Below are 21,915 nucleotides of genomic sequence, written 5' to 3'. Positions count from 1 at the left end.
GAATTGAATATCTAGTAGCATTCTCATGGGTAGGACTGAACCCATGGCCTTGCACATGCTGGGCAAGAGCTAACCCTGAGCTACAGCTATCCACTTATCTTTTTACCTTTTGTATTTGGGATAACAGGGTCTCACTGAGTTGTCCAGGCTGAGCCCAAATTCACTCTACAGCCTAAGCAGCCTTGGACTTGTAATCCCCCCTTCAGCGTCCCCAAAAGCTGGGATTATAGCTCTGTGACACCAGGCTGGCAAAACTCAAATTCTTTGAAATTTTTCAAGCGAAACAGTGACTAAAGGTTTATGTATGTCAGCCAGGAAACCTGCATTTTATTTGGTTATTGTAAAAATTTATAACAAATAACACCGTGAAAGCAGAGTGAGTTATTTGCAATAGATTGTGTAGTCAGAAGTCTTGCTGTGTCCCGCCCAGTCCCACGGCCACTCAGACTCAAATCAACACAGAGAGGCTTATATTAATTACAAACTGTATGGCCAGGGCCTATGGCTCAAGCTTCTTGCTAGCTAGATCTAACTAAACTCAGCCCCATTTCTATTCATCTATATGTTGCCACATGTTCTGTAGCTTTGCCTGTATGCCATTACATGCTGCTCCTACAGAAAAACATAGAAAATATTTCAAGATATAAGTTTGGGCCAAAACTTCCACAAAAGGACTCCAATAGGTCAGGAAATAATAGTAAGAATCAATAAATGAGGTTGCATTAAACTAAAAAGCTTCCGCACAGCCAAGGATACAGTCAACAGGGTGATGAGAGAGGCTACAGAATGGGGGGGTTCTAGATAGAATTATTATCTAGAATATATGAAGAACTCTAAAAAATTAAATATCAAAAAAATCATCCAACTTAAAAGTAAGAAAAAATTACAAAAAGCCCATTCATTTTTGGGGGGGAAATTACACCATCTTTAGCATCAGGGAAATGTAAGCCCAAACTATACTGAGCTCTATTTCACCGCAAACAGAAGGGCTATCGTCATGAAAACCAAATACAACAAATGCTCGCACAGATGTGATGGGGAGGGAGGGCGAAGAAATCCTGACCCGCTGTAGGTAGAAATGTAAACCTGTCCAGCCACTATGATCAATAAGAAAGTTCCTCAAAACCACAAACAGAACTACCATGTGACCCGGAAGTCCCACTTCTGAGCATACCCTTGAAGGACTCTAAGTAAACTATGGGATAGCTGCACTTTCGTGCTTATCACTGCACTATTCACAGTACACAGAATCAGCTGAGGTGACCATCACTGAATGGATGGATTAAAAATACAGAATATCCATCATGAAGTTTTAGTCAGCTATGAAGAGAAAGAGAATTATACAATTTTCAGGGAAGTAGAACTAGAGATGTAAAATCAGTCAGACTCAAAAGGACAGATACCATGCTTTCATCACATGCAGAGTCTGTGTTTTTTGTTTTTGTTTTTTTGTTATTTGTGTGTGTATGTGCCTGTGATAAAAGCAGAAGAGGACCAAAGCAGGAGGAAAGAGAGAATCTAGATGAAGAGGGAGGCAGGCACACAGAGGGTAATATGAATGAAAAGGAAGGGCAATATGCATTTTCTCTTCTATGGAGATTCCAATGTTTGGGTGTGGATGTGGAATGTCCTCCATGGACTCACATATAGGAACAGTTGGCCCAGTAGGTGGCGCTGTTTGCGGAGGTTGTGGAACCTTCAGGAAGCAGGGCTGAGAAGAAGTTGGTTGCTGGGGACAAGGCCTGGGAATTATGGCACAACCATTTGCAGCCAATCTCTCCTCACTTCCCTGTCAGTACCACGTAACAAGCAAGCGCCACATACTCACTCGGCTACAGACATGAGGCTGTCATGACACTGTTCCTTCTCTGTCATGGTAGACTGAATACCCTGAACTACCACGTTGATGAGAAAAGTACTCACACATTAGACTCAGTCAGTATATATAATAAGATCAACTAAAACATTATAGATCAGTTAAATATACACATATCTGACACTATTTAATATATTTACACATACACACGCATGCACGCACGGACGCACGCACACGAAATGTAAAAGCAGGAGGAAGACAAAGACCATGTACAGGAAGGAAACAGAGCAGCAGGAGGTAGAAAGGACAAGGGAGAATAATTCAGAGAGTGAATATGTGCAAAGTATAATGACATATGAGCACATTCATCTCATAATCCACGATTCTGTATACTAATGAAAACAGTAATTAAAAATACAGAAAAAATACATTTTCTACAGGCTCTAATTTGGGGCAGCATGGTAATAGGTCAGAGATAGTTAAACAGTTTAAGCCTCAAAGGAATAATAAAAGAAATTATAGATAGGATAAAGAAAATGACGTGTGTTAAAGCATAATTCAACAAATATTTATTGAGTATCCATTATCTGCTGGGAAGTATTCATGGGGTAAGGATTCAGACGGGATAAAAAGATGGAAAGGCTCCGTTCTTGTGGAGATTGTGTTCTGATGGGACAAGTGGCCATAATTAGATACACAAATACATTCATGTCAGGTGCCGGGCACAGTCCTAGCATTTTAACTCTATTAGCTCATTTAAATCGCCAACAGTTCTGAGGAATGTCAGAGATATTAAGAAACATGTCTAAGATAAGGACTATAGTACCACACAGTAAGTCCAGGACTTTGCTCCAAAGATTGTGTTCCTATATGTTGTGTGATATTTTGATCTCACTCTGATACTCCCAAGCTTGCCAATAAAGTTTGCCTTGAGTCAGAGGATGGAGCTCACTACTAGATGACTAAAATTAGCCATAGAAGTTTTGGAGGGCTGAGGACAGATAGAGAGATACAGGAAGGAGTAGGGTGGGGCTTAGAGAGGGTCTCGGCCTCTTTTAGATCCAGGAACAAGAGAGAGAGAGAGCATTCTCTTATCTCAGTATCTGACTCCCGAGTTTTATTGATAAAGAATAATTAGATAAATGCTTCACTACATGCTACATGTCACTGTCTGTCCGTATCACAGCAAGCATCCAAACTGAGGATGCTGGAAAGTCACTTACTAGAAGTTTAAGCAGGGGACTGAAGTGATATGCATTAAAAATAAACAAACAACCCTGTCTATTGTATACAGAGCAACCTGTAGAAGGAAAGAGGACGGTCCCCGATGCTTATAAACGGGCAAACACTAGCCACAGAGCAACCTATAGAAGGAAAGCAGACAGTCCCCAGTGTTTATGAACAAGCAAACACTAGTCCCACAGTCATAACCTGGACATAGAGTTCTTCCTGTCATCCTTCATGTGCAGAGAGCAGTGGGACACGTAAATAGCCACCCTTAAAACAAAAGCTCTGACCCTTTAGCTCTGCAGCTCTGAAAGGTGGCTCACCCATCTCTTTCCTCTCCACATCAGACCACCATCTGTAATTTCATTCTGTATGTCTACCACACACCCCTCTCTTTACCCAAATAGTTCCTCAAAGTCCAACTTTTCCCTTGCTCAACCTTAGTCAGGACAGAAAGCTCCTGCTCTCCATCACTTAGCAGAACCCTCAATGCAACACACCATTGGCACCGAGTCCAAATGGACCTTCTACATGGCCAGAGATGTGTGCCTTCTGTCTTTAGGTGGTGAGCCCATGCTGCAGATGCCATGGGTACCACACCCCTGGACTGGCTGCAGCAGTGTGGCTACAGCAGCTCAATGTTTCAGCCTCATTTCTCCTTTCTATGGCATGGGCTCTGTCTCCTTAGTGTATAAAATACTAACAGTACCTGGCTTAGAAGGGCTGCAAGGAGAATATGAATAAACCATGCAAGCCAGGAACATCGCAAGAGTAAAACGTGCATTTGTATAATTTTTCGTCTACTTCAACCTTCTTTCAAAGGGAGCTGATTTTCATATGCAAAAGCACATTTCTTCAACCTCATTCCCCATGTTTTCATGGTTTAGTTTTTAATTCTGATTTGTGGTGTGTGTGTGTGTGTGTGTGTGTATGTATGTTTGGATAATTCATCTGGAAGCCAGAGGACAAGCTCAGATGCCACCCTCTGAAACAGAGACAAGGTCTCCCATTAGCCTGGAGCTCACCATTTGGGCTAGAATGGCTGGCTAGTGAGCCCAGAGATTGTCCTGTCTCTGTTGACTCAGCAAAGAATTACAAGCACACCCCACCACACTCAGAACTTTCTTTTTCTTACAAGGGTTCTGGGATCAAACTCAGGTCCACATGTTTGGGAGACAAGCACTTTACCAACCGAGTTCTCTCTCCAGCTTCCCAGTTTTTCCTTTTAATTTTGTCTAATTTCTCACAAATACCCATAAATAAAAACAAAAGCATGCTTATTTTTGTTTCTGAAACTTCCTCTTTTTTAGTATGTGTATATCTTTAGCGTGGGAATACATGTGTACACGTGTGCATGTCTGTGGAGGCCAGAGGTCAACACTGACTATCTTCAGTCATTCCGTATCTTATTTTCTTGAGACAGAGTCCATCATTGAACCTGGAGCTCAACAATTGGCTAGAATGGCCGAGCTGTGCACTCCAGGAATCCTCATCTCTGCCTCCCCAGCGTTGGGGGTTACAGGCATGAGCTGCTGCACTCAACATGAGGATCTGAACTCAGGTCCTCATACCCGCACGGCGAGAACTTTCCTGACAGAGACATCTCCCCAGCCCAAACCTCGGCTCTTCGACCAACACTTGCCACAAGGCTGCAGATCCGGGACATGTACTTGGATGTCAGTGTGCTCCACAGTGAGCGGGAACTGCCCTGAGCACACAACTTGGTAGACCTGACCAGTTCTGCAATGAAGTCACTCAGGGCTTAATGAGTCTTAAATCCAGTTCCCTAAGAACCACATGGAGGTGCCCTCACCACCCCACACAAGGAAACCAGGTTAATTTTTCAGCAGCATGTGTATAAAAACGTCACTAGCAATGATAATGGGTTTTGATTGTACATCCTCCTTTCTTTAACTATTAAAAAAAATACTTTCCAGAGCTGGGAGTCTAAGTCAACTGGAAGGGCACTTGCCTAGCACATAAGGCCCTAGGTTTGACTCTAGAACAACATAAATTAGGCAGAGTGTCAACATCTGTGAGCCCCAGGACCCAGGAGACAGAGGCAGGGGATCATAAGTCAAAGTCATCCTTGGCTATATAGCAACTTCAAGGCCAGCCTGGACTACATAAAATCCTGTTTTTCTCTGTGTGTCTCTGTCTCTCTCTCCTTCTGTCACTCAAAGATAATCCTCTTTTAGTTTTAATTTTCAGATTATCATCACATCCACGGTCTGTAGGGCATTGTCTCCACATGCTTGTCCACTGACCCTTTCCTTTGAAAATCAATGTGCTTTAAACACCCCATGCCCTGAAAGAAAAGCTTTAAATTTCATCAAAAAATGACTTTCTCAAGGGGCAGATAATAAATCCTGTTTAGATTCAGTCTCGGCCACTTCCAAAAGTCTTCTTGGAGGGAGAAGCTGTACTTGCCACACACCAGTAAAGCAACCCACTCCAACTGGGGGCTCTAGAATGCAATAAGGGGACTTCCTGTTTACTTCGAAAGTTTCCTGTCTTAACCCCAGCACTTCTCTCCTGCCCTGAGCTGTCAAGTGACTAACTGTGACAAAGACACCACACCGTTCACTAATAACCCCCCATTACCAACAGAGAGGACTACATTGAAGAACTTCTCAGAGCGAAAGGCAGAGAGAACAGAAATCAGGCCGGAGCGAAATCCATTCCACAGGATCTTCCTGTACCTTACCTTTACCAGTCTCAGAGAGTTCCTCTCTGCCTTTTCGGGGTAGAGTCCATCAGCTCAAACCAGGCAGAGGAAGCCGCAAGGAGGGATATGTCACATGCTGCTTAAACCATGCGCCTGGCCTAGCCACTTGGCAACGTCATCAGCCGGCACCCAGAACCGAAGCCGCAGCAGGCCTGGGAGTCCTCAGGTGGCTCTCGGAGCCTGCCAGGTCCACTTCACGGATGCCCCTGCCTCTCCCTGCTCCCTCGGATGTTCCAGAAATGGAACACTAGGCAGGACTTGCGGTGACCTCCACAGAACAGTCCTGCCCAGCTAAGAACAACAATGAGCCACCCTGGCCACACATCAAGTCTTGTTACTGCTCGGGCATCCTAAGTGAAAAAGCTGATCACATTATGTCCCTTCTGCTGAGGCACTTGTGGGCCACTCCCTGGGACGGGGACAGGATGCAATCGCCCCATCCTCCCCTCAGCTTCCTTCCTTTGCTTTTCCATGGGAGAATTCCAGGGAATGAGTTATGTGCACGCACACTCACACACACACAGTAGGCTGGGGTCGGTCACACAGACAGCCTGCTGTCCCACACGGAAGCCTGCAGTCTGACGGACTCCGAACAGAGGAGTTGCTATCTACAATCTCCAGCCCACCATTTCCTTTTGTCAGCTTATGGCCCTCCCTGAGGCTCACCAACCCAATCCAGATCGCAATCTGTAGACTTATCACCTCAAGTTATTAAAAAGGACTAAAGCCTTTGCAAACATTATATGGCTCTAATGAAAATCTCCAAACAGTCATCAATTCAGAAGTTATTTTCTGACCTTACTTTCAATGTATAAATGGCTACGATGATCAATGTAGCTAGTACCAAGACTTATATGCATTGTATAAAGGTTAGGTAGCCAGAGAATAAAATGACTCCTTTTAACTTTTTAGGCATTCTTACGGTTAATTCACTCTCCTCTCTTCTTCTGTATTAATCTCTATCCCCCCACCTAATTAAAGGCCCCCATTCTCCCTTACAAATCAATTGTACCCTGCTATTCTCCTCTACCCATGGTCCTTTTCTGCTTTCCTGGTTTCTGCAGTTACCCAGACTTGGTCAAATCTTCACATCTGAAGATATGGAGCTCGGAGCCTCAGATGAGGGAGAAAGTGTGACGTTTGTCTCTCTGGAACTGGGTTACCCCACTCAATATGATCTTCTACAGTTCATCCATTTACCTGAAATTTTCATGACTGCATTTTCCTTTACAGCTGAGTCTTATTCCACAGTGTATATGAGTCACATTTTCATTTTCTGCTCCTCTACTGAAGGCCACCAACTTTGTTTCCAATTCCCGAACTACTGTGAACAGAGTGCAATGAACATGCCTGAGCAAGTGTCCGTGGAGTAGCATGTTGAGTCCTTCACGTGCTGAGGAGTGCTATAGATGGGTCAAGTCTCTCTCTCTCTCTCTCTCTCTCTCTCTCTCTCTCTCTCTCTCTCTCTCTCTCTCTCTCTGTGTGTGTGTGTGTGTGTGTGTCACTCTCTGTTTCTCTCTGTGTCTGTCACTCTCTGTGTCTCTGTCTCTCTCTGTGTGTGTGTGTGTGTGTGTGTCTCTCTCTCTCTCTGTGTCTCTGTGTGTGTGTGTTGCTCTCTGTTTCTCTCTGTGTGTCTCTCTGTCTCTGTCTGTCTGTCTCTGTGTGTGTGTGTCTCTCTCTCTCTGTCGCTCTCTTTCTGTGTGTCTCTGTCTCTCTGTGTGTGTGTGTGTCTGTCGCTCTCTGTTTCTCTCTGTGTGTCTCTCTGTCTCTGTCTGTGTGTGTGTGTGTGTGTGTGTGTGTGTGTGTGTGTGTGTGTGTGTGTGTATTCCCATCTGGGCTGACAATGCTCCCCCCTCAAGAGCCATAGACTATTTAACAAAATACAAGCAAAAGGCATGAGGATTGTCCAAGAGACTCCCCAAAACAGTATAAGCTTCTCCGTTACCCTCGTTTGCCTCCCAGAGTCTGAAGTCTGCCCCTACTGCTGCAAATACCATGAACTTCAGACACAAGACCTGGAGATCTGAGATGGCCCTGTCCTGAACGCCCTCCCTGGGGACTAGTTTTTAGGATGTCAGAAGGCCCCGTATAAGCATCCAAGGGAGGGGAGCAACTGACGATAGTCCTGCTCAGCTATGGTGCCCGTGAACTACAGCAATGATCAGCATGGCACAATAGCCCAAACAGCGTCATAATGGTATGTAGACCTCGGCAGTAACCAGCACCTCTCTAATTGGATACAAGAACCACTCAACAAGAGGAAATCATGTCTGGTACTGGAAGCCTAGCCAGCTATCCAAGGCTAGTCTTAGACAAAGAAGGAGAACCTAGGACCACCACTTTACTGAACCAGAACGATTTCTAACTATACTCTAAATACACATCCTTATACTCACAGAGAAGTATAGCTATCACCCTTCATTAAAGAAACATTTCCTTGCAACAGAGACCGGCACAGAAAATCACCACCAATCGAAGTGCAGAGAATAAATGACTATGTGTTGCCAAGCCCCAACTGGTACAACTACAACACAACACCACTCCCACACCTGGTACAACTACAACACCACCCCCACACCTGATACAACTACAACACCACTCCCACACCTGGTACAACTACAATACCACCCCCACACCTGGTACAACTACAACACCACTCCCACACCTGATACAACTACAACACCACTCCCACACCTGGTACAACTACAACACCACCCCCACACCGAAGCCTCAGGAGTCACTGCGGAAGACGAGGAAGCAGGATGGCAGGAGCCAGAAGAACAGGAAGGTGCTGTGAGATTTCTTCTCCTAGGAATCACTCACCAGTGTGGCTGCCTAAACAATACCTGAAGGAAGGCGGTACCAGTAGACATGCCGATGGGGTTGGGGTGCGGCTCACAGAGCCTCAACTTCAGACAAAGAACTACGAAACATGAAGGAACGCTGAGAGGAGGAGGAAAGGACTTCCCTGGAGCACACCAACTGGTTATCCAGTACCAAACGATCGGCCCTGAAAACACGCATACGTGCAGACTGAGCAGATCCTATTTATACATTTAGGAATAAGTATACATGTGTGACAACAATTAAAGAAGTGGAGACCATAAATTAGAGAGAGAGCAGGGAAGTGCACGGGAAAGGTGTGTGTGGGGGGGAATTTCAAAAAGCAAAAATCTACAGCTAGTACCCTTGTCTTATACTTGAAAGAGTCTGGGTAGGGGAATACCCAATTCAGACCCACTAGTACTTGAAGAACAGAGTGCAGTGAACATGTCAGTGCACCTGTATCAGACTCTGCAATTATTAACTGCTTGCTGAATGCCATTTAAGACTGCAAAACCTTTCCCAACACATGCAGGGAAATGAGGTGAACTGTCCTTCTGTTCCTGGTGAGTTTCCTGTGGGGTGAGGCTGTAAGCTCCACCTTAGAGCTGGCAACTGCATTTCCTCCTTGCGGTTCCCTTGATCCCAACACCCTCCACCTGGACGCTCTGATGGGCCAAAGAGCTTTGTGCTGGTTCTGACACTGGGTAAACTGTGGTTGTGACTGTGGTTGACAGACCCAGCACAGTCTTGGGACAAATCGCTGTGACTCTGGGGTCTGGGGGAAGGACAGCAGGTGCACAGAGAGTGCTTACAGCGTGCCAGGAACACAAAGGCTTTGCTTTTAAAATGGTCTCTGGGACACACCTGTGATCCCAGCACCAAAGAGGCTGCAGGGAACTCAAGTTTGAGGCCAGCCTGACCTAGGCACTGGGACCCTTTGTCAAAACAAAACAAACAGCAGGAACAAAGCAACCTTCCGAAGAGTGCTACCATGCCGCTCTAAGGATGAAGTCCACAGGAGGAAGGGATGCCTGTTACAGCAGCTCATCTATGCTGTGACTTGAAATCAGATCTAAATAACACCCAGAGCCAAGTGCTACTCCGTCACTGTGCCTCCTCAAGCAATGCTCCTGAAAAGTTCAACCTCACTAACTTGCCAATGGGTTCATAATGGCCGCAGTCACCAACAGATCAGTAAAACAGGCTAATAGGAAATACTGATTCACTTCCATTATTAGCATCAAAGGTGGCTGCAGCCAATTAATAACAAACTTAGTAACAGAGCGTCTCTGGTTTTATTTCCACTCAAAACATAGTTCAAAACCTTGAGCTCTTGGCTATTTTGTGGTGATGGACCGGCAGATTCTCTTTCCGTTACTGGGAGGCTCACAGAGCCGGGTAAGGTGTCCCACGCCATGATCCCTGGCCTTCCACATGCATATGATACTTCAGCTGACTCACAGGTCCTGGTCCATCCATGTGTTACCAGCATCCAACAGGCTTTCTTATATAAAGGATGAATGCACCTACTTGACCCTAGCACTATTACTATGGCAATGGATTGAACATTTACTACAGGCCGGAGAGGCGGCTCAGCAGTCAAGAGTGCTGTTGGCTCATGCAGAAGATTCACATTTAGTCCCCAGAACCCCGGTCAGGTGGCTCACAACCGTCTGAAGTCCCAGCCCCAGAGGATCTAGTGCCTCTGGCCTCTGAGGGCACTTGCACTCAGGTACACAGACATACATGCGTACACATAATTAAAATATTTTAAAATTTTTACTCTATACCTAACACTGCAAATAGAGCAGAAACTAAACTCCCAATGGACAATAAAGAACTTTAAAGTGTGGGGTGCGGGAAGACAGTAAATGCTGGGGCTCAGGTATCATGCCACCACATAATCCTTCCCACGGAGGGAACTTTTCAAACACAGGTAATTCAGACACAGCCACTCTTCAGGCACAGTAAACAACCATACTGAGCAGGTGTATCCAGTATCGGGCCCAGAATCTCCCTATGTTACTTCTGTCTCCAGCCTACAGTTGTTTATGAAGCAAGCCAACAAAATCAACGACAGCATTGAAATGGGGAGGCTCCTTCCTGTGTCCACTGTGTGTCCACTGACTGGGATAAAGGGACTTCATGTGGTACTGGGCAGGGACAGATAGCGTGGTACAAACAGAGTTCCTCCCTCCGTGGAGCAGAGGAGTTAAATCTGTAATCACAGATTATAACAAAAGTACCTTCTATACAGGGGAAAGAGGAGGCCCCAGGAGCAAAGAGTGAGCGGCTGCCCAAATGACCTGATCCACAGACAAGAGGACGATACCTCCAGGAGGCAGTGAGAACTGAGCCCTGAAGGATGCCGCCCAGCAGCTGGCTTTGGAGGGGAGGAGTCAGAGGTGATGGGGGGGGGGGAGGGCCAGGCAGAGGCCCAGCCGTGCAAAGCAGGGCTGCACTTTCCAGGAATGCAGAGGATCAGGGTGACCAGAACGCAGGGCGGGATGGGGCGGGGGTGGGGGTGGGGGAGGGGGAAGAGCAGGAAGAGAGGGCAAGCTCTAGGAACTTGAAGTATCAGTGCACAAGGAGAGACAGAAGCCTGAGGCCAAGCACAAAAGAATGAAAACCGGTTCTGCCCCCAGTGCCATGAGATCGCTTTCTGACACCTCAAATGATTATTTTTAGAGTCCTTCGCTTTCAAAACTATTGATTCGAAAGGATGCCTGTGGGAAGCACTGTGGTTTGTGGCCTTTGAATGGATTAATCTTGGAAAATTAAAGACACCATTTAACTAAAGTAGCTTATTCCCCAAAGCTCGCGGGATGCTTTGCGTATTGGCAGTAAAGCCGGAGAGAGCGAAGACACAATCCTCAGATTACAATACAACTTGACAACCAAGTCCAGCAGCGTCTCCCCAGCGATGGTCACGCTGCTGCCAAGTGCAAAACAGCACCAAGGTCTGCACACCAGGACGGAACAACCCTTCTCCAGAACAGCCTCTATAGATCTCCTTTGTGTTCGTTCACGAGCCCGCCCCGCATGCATGCCAGAGTCTGAGGTACTGGAACTTCACCTCACAGGCCTGCCTCTGCCGCACTTTGGATTGGTGGCTTTTCCCTCTGCAGCCAAATAAACACTCACTTCTCACTCTGTTTTCAGATTTCCAAATCTCCCAATGAAAGACATTTCTACATAAATCAGAAAGCTTATTTTAATTTTCAGAAAAGTGAGATCCCTGACTTTCAAAAAAAATCAAAAATAGGATTTCAAATTTAACCCAAGTTGATATACATATATGAAATGCATGGCTTATAAAATTTAGCTTAGAAAGTGGTAAGCAAGCAAACTCAACAAAAAGAATGACCATTACCTATCAAGAATTCACCACAAGCACTGTTATTTTCATAGACAACCCATCGCCTAACCCTTCAGTAACTCTCCAGACCACCACTTCAGTCCCTGTCCTGAGGGGCAAAGAGTCAGAGGTTGTCTGTACCAGGATTTTGGCTGGCTGGACCTCTGTCTAGGTTTTATGTGGGTAACCACAGCTGGGGTGAGGTTACGATTTGCAACAGCCACATCTGTCCAGAAGACAGTATTTTACAACACTCCTCTCATCCTTCAGCTCTTACGTTCTTTCTGTCTTCACTTCCTTGATGTTCTGAGCCTTGGTGGTGGTGGTGGTGGTGGTATGTGTGTCTGCTTGTGTGTGTGTGTGTGTGTGTGTGTGTGTGTGTGTGTGTGTTTTGGAGGCACGGAGTTAATACAGATGCCTAATTTAGGACTGAGCGCTCAATCTCTTATTATAAGCACTTTGGCCAGTTACACATCTCTCCACTGACTGCTGTCAATTGCAAAAAAAAAGAAGCTCCAACCTTGGTCAGAGACATTATGCTATTTTTTTTAATCACAAATACAATATTATTGTAAGTCAGGATGGATATTGGCATAGATTTTAGGCATGTAAAAATCTGTAATTAAAATGAAACCAGTGGAGAATAATGTAAATAATTTTATTTGAATCTATTCCCTTAATCTACAAAATGGAATACTATCTTTTTCCAGTGATGCTTTACATATCATTAAGACAACAGTTAGCCTAGGAATACATCCAAGAGGTATGCTGCCGAACGCATGCAACAGGAGACTCCAACATCTTTGCATTAATGAGCATTTTCAGAATTGGTATTAGAATTTTGAATAGTATATGTATGAGTCAGAGTCAAACATACCTTGCAGGTTTTTATGCCCTGAAGAAATGGTTCCCAAATTTGATTGCACATGCATTAAAGTGTTTCTGGGACGCTTGCACAATCAAAACAGGATAGGTATTAGGAATCTGTGTTTTCAGGAACAAATCCATGCAGTTCTGATACAGTCCATTTTTGAGCCATAGTTGAAAAGACTGGTTGGCGTTCTCAGTGGATCAAAGTTAGATGTGGAAATATTCCTTAGAGTTCCTGCTCCTGGTCAGGAGCTGGCACGGAGGCACCCACAGTGTCTACTTTTCTATGAGAATGTTGCCAAGAATAACTTTTTTCACTTCCAAGTTAAACATGGTGTTTATAAAAGGTGTAAGATGGAGACCCTGGAAGTATGAATCTTTCCACACAATGGGTAACGTCACCATAATAACTACTACATCCTAGTTGCCAAGACCTTTGCCCAAGGAGGACTGAAAACTAAGAGATCCCCCAACACTATTATATCTCCTATTGAGAAAAGAATAAGGTCAACCTTTACATATCCAAATTCTTTCCTCTAAGCGGTAAGCTTGTTAGCTTGCATACTAAATTGGCCATTACATTTCCTTAATGTTTGTTTAAAGTTCAAAGTGAGACATTTTCTCCCATAATTATATGACTGAGAACTCTCTGACAGATTGTGAGGATAGCTCTGGTTATTTTTCCAAAGTAGACACCTTAGCCAAATGATTAACCTTCCTAAATTTTGGTTCCTTGTCTGCACATGCAGGACAGCAACAAAATACAGAGCTAATCCCATCCTGAAGGATTGTGAAGCGGCAGGGACACTAGCAGGAAGGAGCCAGGCACAGAGCACACACTAGCTCTCTGGCTCCTCTCAGGTGTCAGTGCCCCTGTAATGCCCGGCAGGAAAGACCGAATCCTGGCTGGAAAGTCTGAATGTTCTCACTATGACAAATACGTTAGGCCGACCAGTGGCAGCTCATCAGGAAAGCAGCCGGTTAGGGTGAGTGAGCTCTGGGGTAACCCCGATCCAGCTACCTCATAGGGAGAGATCCCGCTCATCTTTTCATTGACATGGAAGCAACGTCTTTGGAAGGGAAGAATTGCCTGTTTTCAACCAACTAAAGGAACTGTGCTAATGTCTTTATTATACACACTCTTTTTTTTCATAATCATTTTGGGAAAGGTTAAATATAGCAAATAAAACTGAAGTCATAGGACATCTTTGTAAGAGTAGATGGCATCCGTCCAAGGTGCCTTTCCTGGAACAAACTGTAACAACCTGGTTCACTTCCGCCCTTTCCTGACAAGCTACATTTTAAGAGTCTGTATTCTCATTATAAAATACTCTCATTATGATCCAGTGATTTTACCTTCTAACCTGCTTCAATGATCCTATATAAACATCTCAATCAAACATTTGAAAAACACAATTTTTTTCCAATTTAAAAACTTCCTTCAGAAAAAATAAATAAGAATACAAGAAGGAAAAAAAAGAAGTGCCAGGAAGGTATTGATTTCTTTACACATGAAAAAAAATCATCTGTTATGACTTAATAAACAAAGTCAGATGTACGAAAATGTTGAAACTATTCTTAAAATACTTCCTTTTATGGCTTTTCACATTGGCCTCCAAAACTCTGCTACTCATTAAAACACATGAAATATTTTTAACACATGAGCTTAGAACAACTTAAAACACATACTGCCACTCACCAAAAAGGGCAACTTCGTTTAGTCACCACTGGCAGAGCTACAGCACGGAAGAGAACAATACGTTTGGAAATACTACATGAAAAATGGTTGAGAAACTTCCAGTGTGGGTATTAACCCAAAGCAGTGTCAGCATCACAGATAACAGGAGAGCCTCGGGCCTGAGAAATGGCTCAGCGGGTGAAGGACCAATGTCAAGCTCATGGCCCGAGTCCAATCATCAGGACCTACATGATGTAAGGAGAGAACTGACTCCTGAAAGTTGTCCTCTGATGACCACACACATGGTATGTGGTACACGTGCCTCCATGCACCTACATGCATATAACAGAATAAACATAACCTTCTAAAGTTAAAAAAAAAAAAAATCAAAGAATAGGAAAGGGTCGTCACCAAACATCTTACGTACCTTTTGCTGGGGTGCAAATGTGCACCACAGAGCAACAACATAGAAAGCTCAGCTTGATCCTAGTCAAGATCTTTGTGGTGATCGCCAACTGACAAGAAACACAGAAGACCATGGAAGAGGCTTAAAGACACTACCAGGGAACTAAGCAGAAGTCTAGAAAGTGTGGCATCTTAGAGAACCAGCGAGAGACTTCTCAGCATCACTAAGACAATGACTGGGCAAGAAGATAATAAAAATGCCGCACAAAATAACCGCTACGGAATTCCTTTTGTTTTCACAGTCCCAAACTAGGCAAATTTGGCGTAGAGTTTTGAAAGCCAACTCTTAGGAGCACTGTAAATGGAAGGGGAAGGAGAGGGTTTAGGATGCTGAAAATGCCCTAAGTCTTCATCTGATGGCAGTTACAGGGCTTGTGTGTTTGCTAAAATTCACAACACTGCGCACTTCAGATGAGAGCATCCTGGGTCGTCTGTGTGAGTCCTCAGTAAAACTAATGAAAGGGTCAGTAAGTTCTTTATAGTGCGAGAGGTCAGGACAGTGGCTACTTCAGATGAGGACCGTTACTGGGAGAAACAGCAGACAAGCCTCTGGTACTGGAAGTAATGCTTTTTGTTTTGTTTTGTTTTAATTCAGGTGCTGCTACAACAAATACACTCACTTAAAGCTGAAAACATCATTGCTGTACTTTTCTGTTTCTTGGCATGTTGTTCCCTAAGAGGGCAAAGTAGGATGGGAGAAAGAGGCTGAAATCTTAATATTAGACAATTCTTGTTTACTGTCTCAGGCATAATAAAGACTTTGTTAAACAGCTGTTGTGTGTGGCCACTAATGTCTTCTCAGTTCATTTACATATCAGCTAACATCTAGACAAAGAATCCCTTAAACACAGAGTACCCTGTAAGTCTCCTTTGCTGATGGGCTGTATACACAGTAGATCACATCATCAACACTCTACCTGCCTTAACCTTTACTTCCTCCCTAGACACAGCCTCGGGTGAAGCAGAAGGAAGCATGACCTTCCATTTTTCCTGGGCATGTCTGCAGCCATGCACATATGATTTCCAGAACTCTATTAGAGCTTTTCAAAGCCTTCTGTGGAGACCTTTTGCCCCATATCGTTTCTACATGTCTTTCAGTCACCCCTTTCTATGATGTGTGGCATGTCGTCACTGCATGCGTTCAGCAGACATCCTGGGACCAAGTGTGGTGGGGTTTGCATGATGAGAACAGCCCTCATAGGCTTCTATGTTTGAAGGCCTGGTTCCCGGTTGGCAGAACTATTTGGGGGAGAACAGGAGGTGGGGTCCTCTTAGAGAAGGTCTGTCCACAGGGGTGGAGTTGGGGCTTCAAGTGTGCTCTGTATCTCGGGATGTGAGTTCTCAGCTGCTGCTTCAGGCCACGCCTGTCTGCCTGCCGCCATGTTCCCACCACGACGGTGATGAATTACTATAACACCCCGGAACCGTAAGCTCCAACTAAACCCGTCCTTCTCTAGGTTGCCTTGGCCATCGAGTTTTAATCACAGCAATAGAAAACAGAAAACTAAGACAGCAGGGCTGTTTACACCAAGTGATCGATGAGCCAGATTAAATAAGAAAAGGCCTGTACGGGACTGGAGATGGGCTGGTGGTTGAGAGTGCCTGCTGCTCTTGCAGAGGACCCTAGTTCAGTTCCCGGCAGCCTTGTCTTGCGGCTCACAACCAACCACCTGTGGCTCCAGCTCGTTTGAGTATTTACACTCATGTCACATACCCAAATACACACATAATACAACACAAAAATAAATCTTTTTAATAGCTAAAGAAGAGCCGTACGAATGAGGCTTCTCCCTAGAGTAGTTTGGACTCTTTGAAGGGAGGTGGCCTGCTAGGGAGGAGGTTTGTGGGCAGCTCTCAGCACATGATGGCCTCTTTAGGGACAGCTCAGTTCGGTCTTCATTGCTATTGTGGTTGTAAGGCTGTAGCTTTCCAGAACTACGTGAAGCTGGGGAGAGAGATACATTACATCAACGTACAGCACTGTAAGGCCGAAGCCTACTGTGTGAAAAGAAATTCGACCCGTGTCCTGAGTAGACTGAAAGCCTTCGGCTGATTTCCAGAGTTCTGGAAAAGGCAATCGGGCAGTTTCTCCCAGCATTCTTATGGATGTTTAGAGGAGACTTTTAGAGTTCCCACCTCAACCATCCCATTAAGTCTGTCTCGTCAACGCCACCTGCTATGGTGAAATTGACTGAAATTTCTCCCTCAGGCTAACGTGTTGGCGCACTTGGTCCTCAGCTGGCTGCAATGCTCAGCGAGATGCTGGACCCTTTAGAATCCGTGCCTGGCTGAAGGAAGTGCATCACTGTGGGAAGGCTCTGAGGTTTCACAGCGGGCCCTACTTCCTGTTGTTCTCGCTCTGCTCCCTGATTGCCAGGCTAGCCTCACCTTCCTGATGCCATGCCGTCCCTGCCATGATGCAGCCCTTCTGGAACTGCCAGCCAAAATAAATCCTCTGTCTCCTAAGTTGCTTTTTATTGGGGCATTCTATTACAACAGAAAATTAACTAATACATCACCTCTTGACAATTATAGTGTTTTTTCCCCCTACGGGGCATCTCAGTTCTATTAGTTGCTGTTTACAATAAGCAGTTTCTCAGAAGAGGATGCCCTCAAAGTCCTAAGTCTTTCCCAGTCACTGTTCTGTGACCGCCAACTTCACTGAAAACCCCACCTGGCTCACTGATACCAAAGATTGTGTGAGCACAAAGCCATCCCACCAACTGACCGTGTATGGTTTTATGCCATATTACTTTAATGCATTGCCTTAGGTAAGGTTACTATTGCTATGATGAAACACCATGTCCAAAAGCAAGTTGGGGAGGGAAGGATTTGTTTGGCTTATACTTGCACATCATAGTCTGTCACTCAAGGAAGTCAGGACAGGAACTCAAGCTGGGTTGGAACCTGAAGTCAGGAGCTGATGCAGAGGGGTGCTGCTTACTAGCTTGCTCAGCTTGCTTTCTTATAGAATCCAGAACCACCAGCCTAGGGATGGCACCACCCACAATGGGCTGGGCCCTCCCCATTGATCACTAATTAAGAAAATGCCCTACAGGCTTGTCTACAATCCAATCTTATGGTAGCATTTTCTTGATTGAGATTCCCTCCTCTTAGATGACTTGAGCTTGTGTCAAGTTGACATAAAACTATCCACTATTGCTAATAAGCTGGAAATCAGTCAACAAAATCAAGCGAAACAAACGTTCACATAAAATTACCACTATTCAAGAGTCAATAGCAATGAAATTCCCAAGCTAGCCATTGGTTTCTCATGAGGTCAGGGGTTATAAAGGAACAGGCTCAAAGAAGAGCCAGGAACTTTCTTCATATCATAATAAATAAAGGCAGATGATAAGTTCTGGAAAGTCAGGAAGCAAACACCTAACTCCCCCTAGGCTGGCAAGAGGTTCCCTGAATCCAGACCCACTGGGCTTAGAAGGGTCAATTGAGGAACAGCATTCCTAGGCAAGGCTCTCCGTGGACCAAGACTTATAAGTTTAGTGTCTTAGAAAGTTCCTAAACTGTTACAAGGGTGCCATCTGATGTAGGGTGTGGATGGTATTGAATACTTCATTAGCTTTAAGTAAAGTACAACTAAACATAACATTAAACAAAACAAAGCAAAAGTCTATTAGAAGTTAAGACCAAAAAAAGGTAAATGGATAAACCACAATATCCCTTAATATAACTGTAGCAACCTTGACACACAACCTTGGATGAAGCCTTTTTAATCTACATGCTTAGGTATTTGGGGTAACAAGAAGCCTATGAAATTGTAGATACACTTTGTGTGCATGCATGTGTGTAATTTTCCTGTGAAGACCCACACCACAGATTAATTATATGTGGATTAAGAACAGTTGTATCGATGGGCAGCTGTGGTGCATGCCTTTAATCCCAGCACTCAGAAGGCAGAACCAGGCAGATAGATCTCTGTGAGTTTGAGGCCAGCCTGGTCTACAGAGCAAGATCCAGGACAGGCACCAAAACTCCACAGAGAAACCCTGTCTTGAAACACCCCCACCCCCAAAACAAAACAAAACAAAACAAAAACCACTTAGCAACCTGGGAAGAAAAAGCATTTCTTCACGCTGACGTAGAGCCCTCTTGGGTAACATCACATGCAGGGGTGGGAGAATGGAACTTTCCAACAGACACTTTTTAAACAAACAAAGGTGTCTGCATTCTCCACTTTTGCTCAGCATTGTATTAAAAGTGCTAACCAGAGAATGAGAGAGAGAGAGAGAAGAAATAAATGCTACCCAAACTGAAAAACTATCCCTATCCATGGCTGACAGATCTTATATGTAAGAAACCTTACATTTAAACAAATGAAAACGAGAGCTAACAGATACATGGTTTAGAGCACTAGCTGCTCTTGCAGAGAGGACCTGGTTTCAATTCCCAGCACTGACATGGTGGCTCACAATCGTCCATAACTCCAGTTCCAGGCACCGGATACTCTGGGCCTCCATGGACACCAGGCAAGCACATGGGTACATGTACATAAAGGCAAAAAGCCATACATATAAAATAAAACAAATCTAAAATAGTCCCACTAATAAATAAAAACTAAAGCTTAATTTAAAAAATTCAAAGTATACACAGATGCTAAATGAAGCTGGACTACCATCCTGCTCCACAGTGAATGTGCTAAACCAGGATAACTGACATCATCATACTGTACTATAACTGGCTTCTATGTTAGCAGGAACTGTATTAGAGATGGTAGCAAGAAACTTTTAGTCTTTTTTCCTTTCTTTATTTTCCATGTTTTTCACAGAGTTTAACTTTCACCATCAGAGCTAAAACCATCTTTGTCATGAGATGACGACTCCAGTGATGCTGTGAAGGAAGAATCATATTAGAGACATCAGTCGGAGGAGAGAGTGGCCCAAACCGAAGAAGAGATGACCATGCTCTAAGTCAGAAGCAGTGGAGCAGTGAACGGACAGGCTGAAAGGTGGACCAAGCAAGGGCCAGATGGATGATGAAGAAAACCATCAGAACGAGCCTTCTGAGTGCGGCTGCTGCCATCAGTAACATCAGAGGGAAGAGGCAGGCTGGCTGAAGAAAGGAAAGTGGGTCCAGTTCAATCTGGACTACAGCTGGGACTTCAAATGTAGGTGTCTGGCTAACGCCTTGGGGAAGGGATGAGACCGCAAGAGCACCAGGGCAGAAGTGGAAGAAAGTGGTCCAGGGGGAAAGCCCCAAGAATCCAAGGTTTATACGGAAGAGACCGTGAAAGACAAACCCACAGGCAGGCAGAGAGCACAGAACAAGCTTTCAGCAGCCCAAAGGATATATCTCTTCAAGAGAGAAGACGTGAAAAAGACAGATTCAATTCTACTCAATTCTGCAAAGGTTAAAGACAAAACTACGGCCAAATGAAATGAGCACTTGGCATGCATGCATGAACTCATCGCTCTCCGCTCTGGACTCTGCATGTGATGTGACTTGCAGCCTCAAGTTCCTGCCACCCCAGTTTCCCTCCCTGAGGGACTGTAACTGGGAACTATGAGCTAAATAAACCCTTCCGACCTTAAGTTGCTTTTGCCCAGGGTATCTTATCATAGCAAACAAAATTAAGTCACAATCCACATGAAGATTATTTATTAAAAGATAATTCAACCAGGTTAAGAGAATGGCTATACTAGGTCAGATGTGTTTCATTTTCTTTCTTTTTTTTCGATTTTTGTTTATGTGCATTGGTGTTTTGCCTGCATGTATGTCTGTGTGAGGGTGTCAGATCTTGGAGTTACAGTTGTGAGCTGCCATGTGGGTGCTGGGAGTTGAACCTGGGTCCTCTGGAAGAGCAGTCAGTATTCTTTACCACTGAGCCATCTCTCCAGCCCATCTCATTTTCTTAATTAGCTATTTCAAATTAGTCCAATGGAAACTTACCAGATTGAAAGCTTATTTATAAATATTTACTAAATATGCTCTATTTCATTTAAAATGCATCATGCGATGTGAAAATGTTAAAACAGTGAAGAACTGCGTACGCTCAACTTCTCACTGATATATATGAAGGAGCCCCCTTCACCCACAAACCCAAAGTTATTTGAGAAACATAAACTTGGGCTATAATTTCATGAAGAATTGGACTACGGAAAAAAATTGAATAACAAATTTATTTAGTCATTATTTATTGCATGCCTACTTTGTGCCAGGAAGAAGTTCACACTGTTGGGATAAAAGAATGAGCTAAATTTAAAAAGCAAACAAACAAAAATTTCCTGTGTCTACAGAGTTTGTATTATAGCCGAAAAAAGAAAGAGGAGAGAGAGAGAGAGAGAGAATGAGCAATGAGGACCGAGCTCTGTAAATCACACCATGTGTTAAGGAGAAGAGTGGGGGACGAGAGCTGGATTCTGGGCCCAAGAGCTGGGGAGCAGAGAAAGCCTCACAGAAACGTGGGGGTGTGGACTAAGACGGGAGTGAGGGCTGGGAGTAAACCCAGGTTCTAGATACTGAGATGACGGCTGCCCAGGGTTTGCCAGGCCAGCTGAGGAACAACAGGGACAGCCACGGGACAAGGACTGGGAGAGTAGTACAAAGAAACAGGTACCCATCCCGGCTGGCCCACACTGCAGCCACTGGGCAGCTTTGATCAGAATCAGTTGACATGCTCCTAATGCTTGCTTTTCTTGTCCCTATTCAACAGAACAGTGCAATCACAAGAACACTCCTCACACCAGCGCAGAAAATGCAAGCCCTGAGTCCCCATTCAACAGAACAAAGGCCCCACATCCAAGACCATCTCCTTCCCATGTAGTGGGTTCTTTTGTTTATTATTTTGTTTTAGGCAACTTAAATAGATTTGTCACATGACAGAGAATAGTCTTCTGCTATGATCCCTAGATTTGTGTCAACAGTTCTAAACAAATCTACAAAATTAAAAAAAAAATTGTACTAAATACAAGTGAAACAGAAAACAATTG

The 21,915-nt window shown here is 44.4% G+C and overlaps 1 protein-coding gene across 3 annotated transcripts in view; it reads right to left on the bottom strand.

Annotated features, from left to right (window-relative positions):
• The window catches only part of Hecw2 (HECT, C2 and WW domain containing E3 ubiquitin protein ligase 2), a 362,611-nt gene that overhangs the window by 146,253 nt on the left and 194,443 nt on the right, over positions 1-21,915 (bottom strand). The window contains exon 1 of one of the 3 annotated variants that reach the window (XM_028886448.2): positions 5,751-6,190. The exons of the other annotated variants lie outside the window; for them this stretch is intronic. The gene's annotated coding sequence lies outside the window, so the exon portion shown is untranslated. Of the gene's footprint in view, positions 1-5,750; positions 6,191-21,915 lie in introns of those variants that run through there. 3 annotated transcript variants of the gene reach the window in all.

Source organism: Peromyscus leucopus, chromosome 13 (assembly GCF_004664715.2).
Source record: "Peromyscus leucopus breed LL Stock chromosome 13, UCI_PerLeu_2.1, whole genome shotgun sequence".
NCBI lineage: Eukaryota > Metazoa > Chordata > Mammalia > Rodentia > Cricetidae > Peromyscus > Peromyscus leucopus.
This window is presented reverse-complemented; position numbering and strand designations above follow the sequence as displayed.